General features: G+C 54.1%; 2 protein-coding genes across 2 annotated transcripts in view; both read left to right on the top strand.

Annotated features, from left to right (window-relative positions):
• The window catches only part of LOC147736541 (aldehyde dehydrogenase family 3 member B1-like), a 404,208-nt gene that overhangs the window by 254 nt on the left and 391,352 nt on the right, over positions 1–12,602 (top strand). The gene's annotated exons all lie outside the window — the stretch shown is intronic.
• The window catches only part of LOC147736542 (aldehyde dehydrogenase family 3 member B1-like), a 288,913-nt gene that overhangs the window by 118,679 nt on the left and 157,632 nt on the right, over positions 1–12,602 (top strand). The window lies entirely within an intron of this gene.

Genomic DNA, 12,602 nt, shown 5'->3' with positions numbered 1-12,602 from the left:
TGGCCCAGGACTTAAGGAAGGTGAGGATTGGTCTGAGCACAGAGAGGGAGGTGCAGAGCACAGGCATTATTGAGGCGATGGCCCAGGACTTAAGGAAGGTGAGAAGGGGTCTGAGCACAGAGGGTGAGTCGCAGAGCACAGCCATTAATGAGGCGCCGGCCCAGGACTTACACAAGGAGAGGACTGGTCTGAACAAAGAGGGGGGAGTTGAACTGGGTGACATTAATGAGTCGCAGGCCTAGGACTTACACAAGGTGAGGATGGGTCTGAGCACAGAGGGAAAGGTGCATAGCGCAGTCATTAATAAGGCGCTGGCCCAGGACTTAAGGAAGGTGAGGAGGGGTCTGAACACAGAGGGGGAGGTGCAGAGCACAGCCATTAATGAGGTGATGGCCCAGGACTTAAGGAAGGTGAGGAGGGGTCTGAACACATAGGGGAGGTGCAGAGCACAGGCATTAATGAGGCGCTGGCCCAGGACTTAAGGAAGGGGAGGAGGGGTCTAAACACAGAGGGGGAGGTGCAGAGCATAGCCATTAATGAGGCGCTTGCTCAGAACTTACACAAGGTGAGGAGGGTCTGAGACCAGAGTGGGGAGAGGTGCACAGCACAGACATTAATGTGGCACAGGCCAAGAACTTACACAAGGCAAGGATTGGTTTGAGACCAGGGTGAGTAGGTGCACAGCACAGCCATTAATGAGTCGCTGGCCCAGGATTTAAGGAAGGTGAGGAGGGGTCTGAACGCAGAGGGGGAGGTGGAGAGCACAGCCATTAATGAGGTGCTGGCCCAGGACTAACACAAGGTGAGGTGGAGTCTGAGACCAGGGTGGGAGAGGTGCACAGCGCAGCCATTAATGAGGTGCTTGCCCAGGACTTACACAAGGTGAGGATTGGTCTGAACACAGAGGGGGAGGTGCATAGCGCAGCCAGTAATGAGGTGCTGGCCCCGGACTCACACAAGGTGAGGATTGCTCTGAACACAGAGGGGGAGGTGCATAGCGCAGCCATTAATGAGGCACTGGCCCAGGACGTAAGGAAGGTGAGGAGGGATCTAAACACAGAGGGGGGCGTTACAGAGCACGGCCAATAATGAGGCGCCGGCCCAGGACTTACACAAGGTGAGGAGGGGTCTGAACACAGAGGAGGGAGGTACAGAGCACAGGCATTAATGAGGCGCTGGCCCAGGACTTACACAAGGTGAGGAGGGATCTGAGCAAAGGGTGGGGAGGTACAGAGCACAGCCATTATTGAGGCGCTGGCCCAGGACTTACACAAGGTGAGGAGGGATCTGAGCAAAGGGTGGGGGAGGTACAGAGCACAGCCATTATTGAGGCGCGCGCCCAGGACTTACACAAGGTGAGGAGGGATCTGAGCACAGGGTGGGGGAGGTACAGAGCACAGCCATTATTGAGGCGCGCGCCCAGGACTTACACAAGGTGAGGAGGGATCTGAGCAAAGGGTGGGGGAGGTACAGAGCAAAGCCATTATTGAGGCGCGCGCCCAGGACTCACACAAGGTGAGGATTGGTCTGAACACAGAGGAGGGAGGTACAGAGCACAGGCATTAATGAGGCGCTGGCCCAGGACTTACACAAGGTGAGGAGGGATCTGAGCAAAGGGTGGGGGATGTACAGAGCACAGCTATTATTGAGGCGCACGCCCAGGACTTACACAAGGTGAGGAGGGATCTGAGCACAGGGTGGGGGAGGTACTAAGCACAGCCATTATTGAGGCGCGCGCCCAGGACTTACACAAGGTGAGGAGGGATCTGAGCAAAGGGTGGGGGAGGTACAGAGCAAAGCCATTATTGAGGCGCGCGCCCAGGACTTACACAAGGTGAGGAGGGATCTGAGCAAAGGGTGGGGGAGGTATAGAGCACAGCCATTAATGAGGCGCACGCCCAGGACTTACACAAGGTGAGGAGGGATCTGAGCAAAGGGTGGGGGAGGTACAGAGCACAGCCATTATTGAGGCGGGCGCCCAGGACTTACACAAGGTGAGGAGGGATCTGAGCAAAGGGTGGGGGAGGTACAGAGCACAGCCATTATTGAGGCGCGCGCCCAGGCCTTATACAAGGTGAGGAGGGATCTGAGCAAAGGGTGGGGGAGGTACAGAGCACAACCATTATTGAGGCGCTGGCCCAGGACTAACACAAGGTGAGGTGGAGTCTGAGACCAGGGTGGGAGAGGTGCACAGCGCAGCCATTAATGAGGTACTTGCCCAGGACTTACACAAGGTGAGGATTGGTCTGAACACAGAGGGAAAGGTGCATAGCGCAGCCATTAATGAGGCACTGGCCCAGGACGTAAGGAAGGTGAGGAGGGATCTAAACACAGAGGGGGGCGTTACAGAGCACGGCCAATAATGAGGCGCCGGCCCGGGACTTACACAAGGTGAGGAGGGGTCTGAACACAGAGGAGGGAGGTACAGAGCACAGGCATTAATGAGTCGCTGGCCCTGGACTTACACAAGGTGAGGAGGGATCTGAGCACAGGGTGGGGGAGGTACAGAGCACAGCCATTATTGAGGCGCGCGCCCAGGATTTACACAAGGTGAGGAGGGATCTGAGCAAAGGGTGGGGAGGTACAGAGCACAGCCATTATTGAGGCGCGCGCCCAGGACTTACACAAGGGGAGGAGGGATCTGAGCAAAGGGTGGGGGAGGTATAGAGCACAGCCATTAATGAGGCGCACGCCCAGGACTTACACAAGGTGAGGAGGGATCTGAGCAAAGGGTGGGGGAGGTACAGAGCACAGCTATTATTGAGGCGGGCGTCCAGGACTTACACAAGGTGAGGAGGGATCTGAGCAAAGGGTGGGGGAGGTACAGAGCACAGCCATTATTGAGGCGCGCGCCCAGCAATTACACAAGGTGAGGAGGGATCTGAGCAAAGGATGGGGGAGGTACAGAGCACAGCCATTATTGAGGCGCTGGCTCAGGACTTACACAAGGTGAGGAGGGATCTGAGCAAAGGGTGGGGGAGGTAGAGAACACAGCCATTATTGAGGCGCGCGCCCAGGCCTTACACAAGGTGAGGAGGGATCTGAGCAAAGGGTGGGGGAGGTAGAGAACACAGCCATTATTGAGGCGCACGCCCAGGACTTACACAAGGTGAGGAGGGATCTGAGCAATGGGTGGGGGGGGTACAGAGCACAGCCATTATTGAAGCAGGCGCCCAGGACTTACACAAGGTGAGAAGGGATCTGAGAACAGGGTGGGGGAGGTACAGAGCACAGTCATTATTGAGGCGTGCGCCCAGGACTTACACAAGGTGAGGAGGGATCTGAGCACAGGGTGGGGGAGGCACAGAGCACAGCCATTATTGAGGCGCACGCCCAGGACTTACACAAGGTGAGGAGGGATCTGAGCAAAGGGTGGGGGAGGTACAGAGCACAGCCATTATTGAGGCGCGCGCCCAGGACTTACACAAGGTGAGGAGGGATCTGAGCACAGGGTGGGGGAGGTACAGAGCACATCCATTATTGAGGCGCGCGCCCAGCAATTACACAAGGTGAGGAGGGATCTGAGCAAAGGGTGGGGAGGTACAGAGCACAGCCATTATTGAGGCGCCCGCCCAGGACTTACACAAGGTGAGGAGGGATCTGAGCAAAGGGTGGGGGAGGTACAGAGCACAGCCATTATTGAGGCGCGCGCCCAGGACTTACACAAGGTGAGGAGGGATCTGAGCACAGGGTGGGGGAGGTACAGAGCACAGCCATTATTGAGGTGTGCGCCCAGAACTTACACAAGGTGAGGAGGGATCTGAGTACAGGGTGGGGGAGGTACAGAGCACAGCCATTATTGAAGCAGGCGCCCAGGACTTACACAAGGTGAGGAGGGATCTGAGCAAAGGGTGGGGGAGGCACAGAGCACAGCCATTATTGAAGCAGGCGCCCAGGACTTACACAAGGTGAGGAGGGATCTGAGTACAGGGTGGGGGAGGTACAAAGCACAGCCATTATTGGGGCACGCGCCCAAGACTTACACAAGGTGAGGAGGGATCTGAGCAATGGGTGGGGAGGTACAGAGCACAGCCATTATTGAGGCGGGCACCTAGGACTTACACAACGTGAGGTGGAGTCTGAGACCAGGGTGGGAGAGGTGCACAGCGCAGCCATTAATGAGGTACTTGCCCAGGACTTACACAAGGTGAGGATTGGTCTGAACACAGAGGGAAAGGTGCATAGCGCAGCCATTAATGAGGCACTGGCCCAGGACGTAAGGAAGGTGAGGAGGGATCTAAACACAGAGGGGGGCGTTACAGAGCACGGCCAATAATGAGGCGCCGGCCCGGGACTTACACAAGGTGAGGAGGGGTCTGAACACAGAGGAGGGAGGTACAGAGCACAGGCATTAATGAGTCGCTGGCCCTGGACTTACACAAGGTGAGGAGGGATCTGAGCACAGGGTGGGGGAGGTACAGAGCACAGCCATTATTGAGGCGCGCGCCCAGGATTTACACAAGGTGAGGAGGGATCTGAGCAAAGGGTGGGGAGGTACAGAGCACAGCCATTATTGAGGCGCGCGCCCAGGACTTACACAAGGGGAGGAGGGATCTGAGCAAAGGGTGGGGGAGGTATAGAGCACAGCCATTAATGAGGCGCACGCCCAGGACTTACACAAGGTGAGGAGGGATCTGAGCAAAGGGTTGGGGAGGTACAGAGCACAGCTATTATTGAGGCGGGCGCCCAGGACTTACACAAGGTGAGGAGGGATCTGAGCAAAGGGTGGGGGAGGTACAGAGCACAGCCATTATTGAGGCGCGCGCCCAGCAATTACACAAGGTGAGGAGGGATCTGAGCAAAGGATGGGGGAGGTACAGAGCACAGCCATTATTGAGGCGCTGGCTCAGGACTTACACAAGGTGAGGAGGGATCTGAGCAAAGGGTGGGGGAGGTAGAGAACACAGCCATTATTGAGGCGCGCGCCCAGGCCTTACACAAGGTGAGGAGGGATCTGAGCAAAGGGTGGGGGAGGTAGAGAACACAGCCATTATTGAGGCGCATGCCCAGGACTTACACAAGGTGAGGAGGGATCTGAGCAATGGGTGGGGGGGGGTACAGAGCACAGCCATTATTGAAGCAGGCGCCCAGGACTTACACAAGGTGAGGAGGGATCTGAGAACAGGGTGGGGGAGGTACAGAGCACAGTCATTATTGAGGCGTGCGCCCAGGACTTACACAAGGTGAGGAGGGATCTGAGCACAGGGTGGGGGAGGCACAGAGCACAGCCATTATTGAGGCGCACGCCCAGGACTTACACAAGGTGAGGAGGGATCTGAGCAAAGGGTGGGGGAGGTACAGAGCACAGCCATTATTGAGGCGCGCGCCCAGGACTTACACAAGGTGAGGAGGGATCTGAGCACAGGGTGGGGGAGGTACAGAGCACATCCATTATTGAGGCGCGCGCCCAGCAATTACACAAGGTGAGGAGGGATCTGAGCAAAGGGTGGGGAGGTACAGAGCACAGCCATTATTGAGGCGCCCGCCCAGGACTTACACAAGGTGAGGAGGGATCTGAGCAAAGGGTGGGGGAGGTACAGAGCACAGCCATTATTGAGGCGCGCGCCCAGGACTTACACAAGGTGAGGAGGGATCTGAGCACAGGGTGGGGGAGGTACAGAGCACAGCCATTATTGAGGTGTGCGCCCAGAACTTACACAAGGTGAGGAGGGATCTGAGTACAGGGTGGGGGAGGTACAGAGCACAGCCATTATTGAAGCAGGCGCCCAGGACTTACACAAGGTGAGGAGGGATCTGAGCAAAGGGTGGGGGAGGCACAGAGCACAGCCATTATTGAAGCAGGCGCCCAGGACTTACACAAGGTGAGGAGGGATCTGAGTACAGGGTGGGGGAGGTACAAAGCACAGCCATTATTGGGGCACGCGCCCAAGACTTACACAAGGTGAGGAGGGATCTGAGCAATGGGTGGGGAGGTACAGAGCACAGCCATTATTGAGGCGGGCACCTAGGACTTACACAACGTGAGGAGGGATTCTGAGTACAGGGTGGGGGAGGTACAGAGCACAGCCATTATTGAGGCGCGCGCCCAGGACTTACACAAGGTGAGGAGGGATCTGAGCACAGGGTGGGGGAGGCACAGAGCACAGCCATTATTGAAGCAGGCGCCCAGGACTTACACAAGGTGAGGAGGGATCTGAGCACAGGGTGGGGGAGGTACAGAGCACAGCCATTATTGAGGTGTGCGCCCAGGTCTTATACAAGGTGAGGAGGGATCTGAGCACAGGGTGGGGGAGGCACAGAGCACAGCCATTATTGAAGCAGGCGCCCAGGACTTACACAAGGTGAGGAGGGATCTGAGCACAGGGTGGGGGAGGCACAGAGCACAGCCATTATTGAAGCAGGCGCCCAGGACTTACACAAGGTGAGGAGGGATCTGAGTACAGGGTGGGGGAGGTACAGAGCACAGCCATTATTGAGGCGCGCGCCCAGGACTTACACAAGGTGAGGAGGGATCTGAGCAATGGGTGGGGAGGTACAGAGCACAGCCATTATTGAGGCGCTGGCTCAGGACTTACACAAGGTGAGGAGGGATCTGAGCAAAGGGTGGGGGAGGTACAGAGCACAGCCATTATTGAGGCACGCGCCCAGGACTTACACAAGGTGAGGAGGGATCTGAGCACAGGGTGGGGGAGGTACAGAGCACAGCCATTATTAAGGCGCGCGCCCAGGACTTACACAAGGTGAGGAGGGATCTGAGCACAGGGTGGAGGAGGTACAGAGCACAGCCATTATTGAGGCGTGCGCCCAGAACTTACACAAGGTGAGGAGGGATCTGAGCACAGGGTGGGGGAGGTACAGAGCACAGCCTTTATTGAGGCGCGCGCCCAGGATTTACACAAGGTGAGGAGGGATCTGAGCAAAGGGTGGGGGAGGTACAGAGCACAGCCATTATTGAGGCGGGCGCCCAGGACTTACACAAGATCAGAGGGATCTGAGCACAGGGTGGGGGAGGTACAGAGCACAGCCATTTTTGAGGAGCGCGCCCAGGACTTACACAAGGTGAGGAGGGATCTGAGCAAAGGGTGGGGGAGGCACAGAGCAGAGCCATTATTGAGGCGCACGCCCAGGACTTACACAAGGTGAGGAGGGATCTGAGCAATGGGTGGGGAGGTCCAGAGCACAGCCATTATTGAGGTGCGCGCCCAGGACTTACACAAGGTGAGGAGGGATCTGAGCAAAGGGTGGGGGAGGTATAGAGCACAGCCATTAATGAGGCGCACGCCCAGGACTTACACAAGGTGAGGAGGGATCTGAGCAAAGGGTGGGGGAGGTACAGAGCACAGCCATTATTGAGGCGTGCGCCCAGGACTTACACAAGGTGAGGAGGGATCTGAGAACAGGGTGGGGGAGGTACAGAGCACAGACATTATTGAGGCGCGCGCCCAGGACTTACACAAGGTGAGGAGGGATCTGAGCACAGGGTGGGGGAGGCACAGAGCACAGCCATTATTGAGGCGTGCGCCCAGAACTTACACAAGGTGAGGAGGGATCTGAGCACAGGGTGGGGGAGGTACAGAGCACAGCCATTATTGAGGCGGGCGCCCAGGACTTACACAAGATCAGAGGGATCTGAGCACAGGGTGGGGGAGGTACAGAGCACAGCCATTTTTGAGGAGCGCGCCCAGGACTTACACAAGGTGAGGAGGGATCTGAGCAAAGGGTGGGGGAGGTACAGAGCACAGCCATTATTGAGGCGCACGCCCAGGACTTACACAAGGTGAGGAGGGATCAGAGCAAAGGGTGGGGGAGGTACAGAGCACAGCCATTATTGAGGCGCACGCCCAGGACTTACACAAGGTGAGGAGGGATCTGAGAACAGGGTGGGGGAGGCACAGAGCACAGCCATTTTTGAGGCGCGCGCCCAGGACTTATACAAGGTGAGGAGGGATCTGAGCACAGGGTGGGGGAGGTACAGAGCACAGCCATTATTGAAGCAGGCGTCCAGGACTTACACAAGGTGAGGAGGGATCTGAGCACAGGGTGGGGGAGGTACAGAGCACATCCATTTTTGAGGCGCGCGCCCAGGACTTACACAAGGTGAGGAGGGATCTGAGCAAAGGGTGGGGGAGGTACAGAGCACAGCCATTATTGAGGCGCACGCCCAGGACTTACACAAGGTGAGGAGGGATCTTAGCAAAGGGTGGGGGAGGTACAGAGCACAGCCATTATTGAGGCGCGCGCCCAGGACTTACACAAGGTGAGGAGGGATCTGAGCACAGGGTGGGGGAGGCATAGAGCACAGCCATTATTGAGGCGCGCGCCCAGCAATTACACAAGGTGAGGAGGGATCTGAGCACAGGGTGGGGGAGGTACAGAGCACAGCCATTATTGAGGCGTGCGCCCAGGACTTACACAAGGTGAGGAGGGATCTGAGCAAAGGGTGGGGGAGGCACAGAGCACAGCCATTATTGAGGCGCGCGCCCAGGACTTACACAAGGTGAGGAGGGATCTGAGCAAAGGGTGGGGGAGGTACAGAGCACAGCCATTATTGAAGCAGGCGCCCAGGACTTACACAAGGTGAGGAGGGATCTGAGCAAAGGGTGGGGGAGGTACAGAGCACAGCCATTATTGAGGCGCGCGCCCAGCAATTACACAAGGTGAGGAGGGATCTGAGCAAAGGGTGGGGAGGTACAGAGCACAGCCATTATTGAAGCAGGCGCCCAGGACTTACACAAGGTGAGGAGGGATCTGAGCAAAGGGTGGGGAGGTACAGAGCACAGCCATTATTGAAGCGCTGGCCCAGGACTTACACAAGGTGAGGAGGGATCTGAGCAAAGGGTGGGGGAGGTACAGAGCACAGCCATTATTGAGGCGCGCGCCCAGCAATTACACAAGGTGAGGAGGGATCTGAGCAAAGGGTGGGGAGGTACAGAGCACAGCCATTATTGAGGCGCGCGCCCAGGACTTACACAAGGTGAGGAGGCATCTGAGCAAAGGGTGGGGGAGGTACAGAGCACAGCCATTATTGAGGTGCGCGCCCAGGACTTACACAATGTATAGAGGGGTCTGACCAGGGTGGGGCGAGGTGCACAGCACAGACATTAATGAGGCGCTGGCCCAGGACTCACACAAGGTGAGGATTGGTCTGAACACAGAGGGGGAGGTACAGAGAACAGCCATTAATGAGGCGCTGTCCCAGGACTTACACAAGGTGCGGAGGGGTCTGAGCACAGGGGGTAGGTGCACGACATGAGCATTAATAAGGTGGTGGAACTGGATTTACATAAGAGGTGGGGTTAGTTACAAGGAGAGGAGGGGTTTGAGACCAGGGTGGGGAGATGTGCACAGGACTTACACAAGGTGAGGTTCGGTCTGAACACAGAGAGGGATAACACAGCAACTAATGAGGCACTGGTCTAGGACTTACACATGGTGAGAAGAAGGTGCACAAGTCAGCCGTTAATGAGGTTTTGGTACAGAATCACACAAGATCAGAGGGATCTGAGCACAGGGGGTGGGTGCACGAGGTTAGCAATAATAAGGTGGTGGCACTGGATTTACATAAAGAGGAGGGGTTAGGTACAGAGAGGTGTCCACAAGGCCTCCCTTGATAAGGGCAGGCATCTGTACTAACAAGAGGAGGATGGGTCTGAGCTCAAGGGAGAGGTGCACAAGGCGGCCACTAATTAAACTCTAGCTTACACAGCGTTAGGCACAGAAGGAAGGGTCCCCAAGGTGGCAGGCCACGCACGGCGAGGAGGGGTCTCAGTACAAAATGGAGGAATGATGTTCACTATGCGTCCATTAATAGAGCTCAGCCGCAGGATTTACGCAAGGTGAGGATAGACCTGAGCACAAGAGGGGAGGTGCATAAGGTGGCCAGAAAAGATGTGCAAGCACACGACTACACATGGTGAGGGGGTCTCAGTACAATGAGAGGAGGAATGTACAAAAGCATCCATTAGTGAGGCACTGGCAGAAGAACCACAACAGGTTAGTGTGTAGGAGGCACTGTGCAGCGGTGGTGGGATATGCAGCAGGACAAGTGGGATTATCCCTCTGCATCTATTGGCCTGTGGAAGAGTTGGTGCCTTAGGAGCAGTGGTGGGGAGCATGCTGATTTGGGGGTGTAAGGAATTGTAGTGCTAGAGAGGATAGCAAGAAGCCCTTCCTAAGATGAGTTAAGCCTGATGAGGATACTTCTGGTAGAATTATGTAGCCCCAGAAGGCTTGAGTTTAACCCTTTGCAGCTGATGCAACAGGCTGGCGGAGGAACCCCTGGATTGCCTATTGGGTGGTTGAGATTGTATTAAACTTCCTTAAATCCTGGAGGACTCAGCTAGCTGCATGGAGGATTCTCCTCAGAGGCCACTTGTTTTTCTGGGATGACAGTCAGCAATGATAAAACCATGGCTAGTACAGCAGTTCTGAAGTCTTCTTCAGGGAGAAAAGTATTCACTTTGCAGCATGTGTTGTTTCTGATGTGTGTCTTTTGCAGTGGAGGGTTGCTTTGCAGTTGACTGTTTCTAGGGGTGAACGTGAGTGGTTGTGGTTAAACTCCATCCCTGAACACTGGTCTTGGTTGTCATTGGCAATTAGCACAAACAATGGGCCTATTCAAACACGTATGTAAGGTAGTAATCCTGTTGGACTTTGGCATGCCTTTCGAATTTGCCCCCAGAACAGCTGAACAGGAATAAGATGGGGCTATTCGGGCCATATTCAAATATAGTTAGTAGAATTAGAATAGACTGTGACGTCTTTGCTCATTTTATAAAAGGGAGATGGATGTTTTAGAGCCAAGTCCTGTAAGCATTTAATAGTTTGAGAAGAGTACACTTTTGGTACAACTTTTGATACTTTAATGAATCAACCCCTTTTCCTTTAAGGGGCTCATTAAGTTTTTTTTATTTCTCCTGTTTTTATTATAATTAAACAGTGGAGAGAAGTTACCAGCATCCTAGCAGTAGGAGTTCTAAATAGCAACACAGTGGTGCTACAGAGAATGTCAGGACTAGTCTTCTACAAATCATAATCCCCCTCCCTTCAGCCCCAAAGAACCCCCAGAAGTCTACAGGCAATGTATACAAAGACGTCATCACTGTCATGGGAATTGGCTGCTTGTGTAATCTGTCTGATTCTATTCAAAATAAATGTAATCTCTTGAAGATTAATACACAAGCATTTTTAAAGATTTAATCTTGAAAGGTGTACGAAAAATGCCTCTTTTTAAATGCTCACCCTCCAATACAATGTTGGACCGTGGCTGCAGGTTTTTTGACGCAGTCGTGCACTGGACCCTGCTGTCCTGGCCCCATGCATGTGTTTAGACCCCTTAAAATTGTGTACCATTGGCCAATGGATTTGCTTACTTAACTTACCTAGTCCTTGGTGTATAGCATGAGGTACTAAAGGCTAGTAAGTTAAATGTCACTAATGGGCTGCAGCACATAATTGTGCCACTACTACAGTAACCAGGTGAACGCATGGCTGTGGGTCTGCCATCGCAGCCTTTTCGGGCAGCTTTTAACCTGCCAACTCAACATGGCAAAATAATCCATTTTGGCAAGTTCACAACTCCCTTTTCAATATTAATCAGTCTCCCCTAAGGAAAGAATTAGTGGTCGATAAGACCATAAATATTCAAAGAAGGGGAGGTTTCTTGTCTGTTTGACTTGCCCTCGCAGTGAAAATTTGAAATTGCCGTTTTCACTGTGGTGAGGCTGGTAGCCCACATGGCTGACATGGAGTTGCATCAGCCAATGTGCTATCTGCTAACTTCCACTTGGGACTACCAGAGACAATACAAGAGTTATTCATTTAATTGCTCTATTAAAACCCGACTCATTGCTGAGGTTAGTTTTAAAGTAACTTTTAAAGCAAAGGTGAATTTAGAAAGTCACCACTTTGTTGCCCAGAACTCTGGTAGCCCTTCCTGACAGTCTGCAGCAGTTGTCACCCGAGACAAAAGTTGCCTCCATTTTAAAAAGTGTGAAGCTTTCGTAGGAACAACTAACAACGACAAAATGGTGGGTGTAGATGTGACGTCCTCCAGTAGGATGGCTCCTGGACAGTTACCATAAATGGCCAGCTTCAAAGACGCTACCTCCCCTGTGAAGCAAATGTGAGTCAGACCTTGACATGCCCGCTCCTTCGTGTAGGCAGCCAGGCTGGCATCTCCTCCTGCGAGCCAATGTTCCAGGGGGAGTGGCTCAATATGCTTGGTACACCGAAGGGGTATGTCCAGAAGCTCCTCACAAGGAAAGAAAGCTTAATCTCTTCAGTATCTTTTCAACGGGAAACATCGTTTACAATAAACTTTTTCCACGCAGTACCTTTACAACGCAGGAATTACAACACAAGTCGTTATAACGACATGTGCTGGAGGGCGCTGTAGGATAGGGAATAGTTTCATTTACTATCCAAAACCTTCCCTACTATCCACGCGGACTGGAGTTGGAATAGTAAATTAAACTATTCACTATCCAGCGCCCCCCAACGCAAGTCATGGTAACGACTTGAGTTGTAAAACCTGCGTTGTAAAGGCATGTGTGGAAAAAGCATGCGTTGCAACGACATACATCCTTTTCAACTTCCTCAGTATCTTCAGTATCCTCAGCATTCTCCACCCCCAGCATCAG

Source organism: Lissotriton vulgaris, chromosome 1_2 (assembly GCF_964263255.1).
Source record: "Lissotriton vulgaris chromosome 1_2, aLisVul1.2, whole genome shotgun sequence".
NCBI lineage: Eukaryota > Metazoa > Chordata > Amphibia > Caudata > Salamandridae > Lissotriton > Lissotriton vulgaris.
This window is presented reverse-complemented; position numbering and strand designations above follow the sequence as displayed.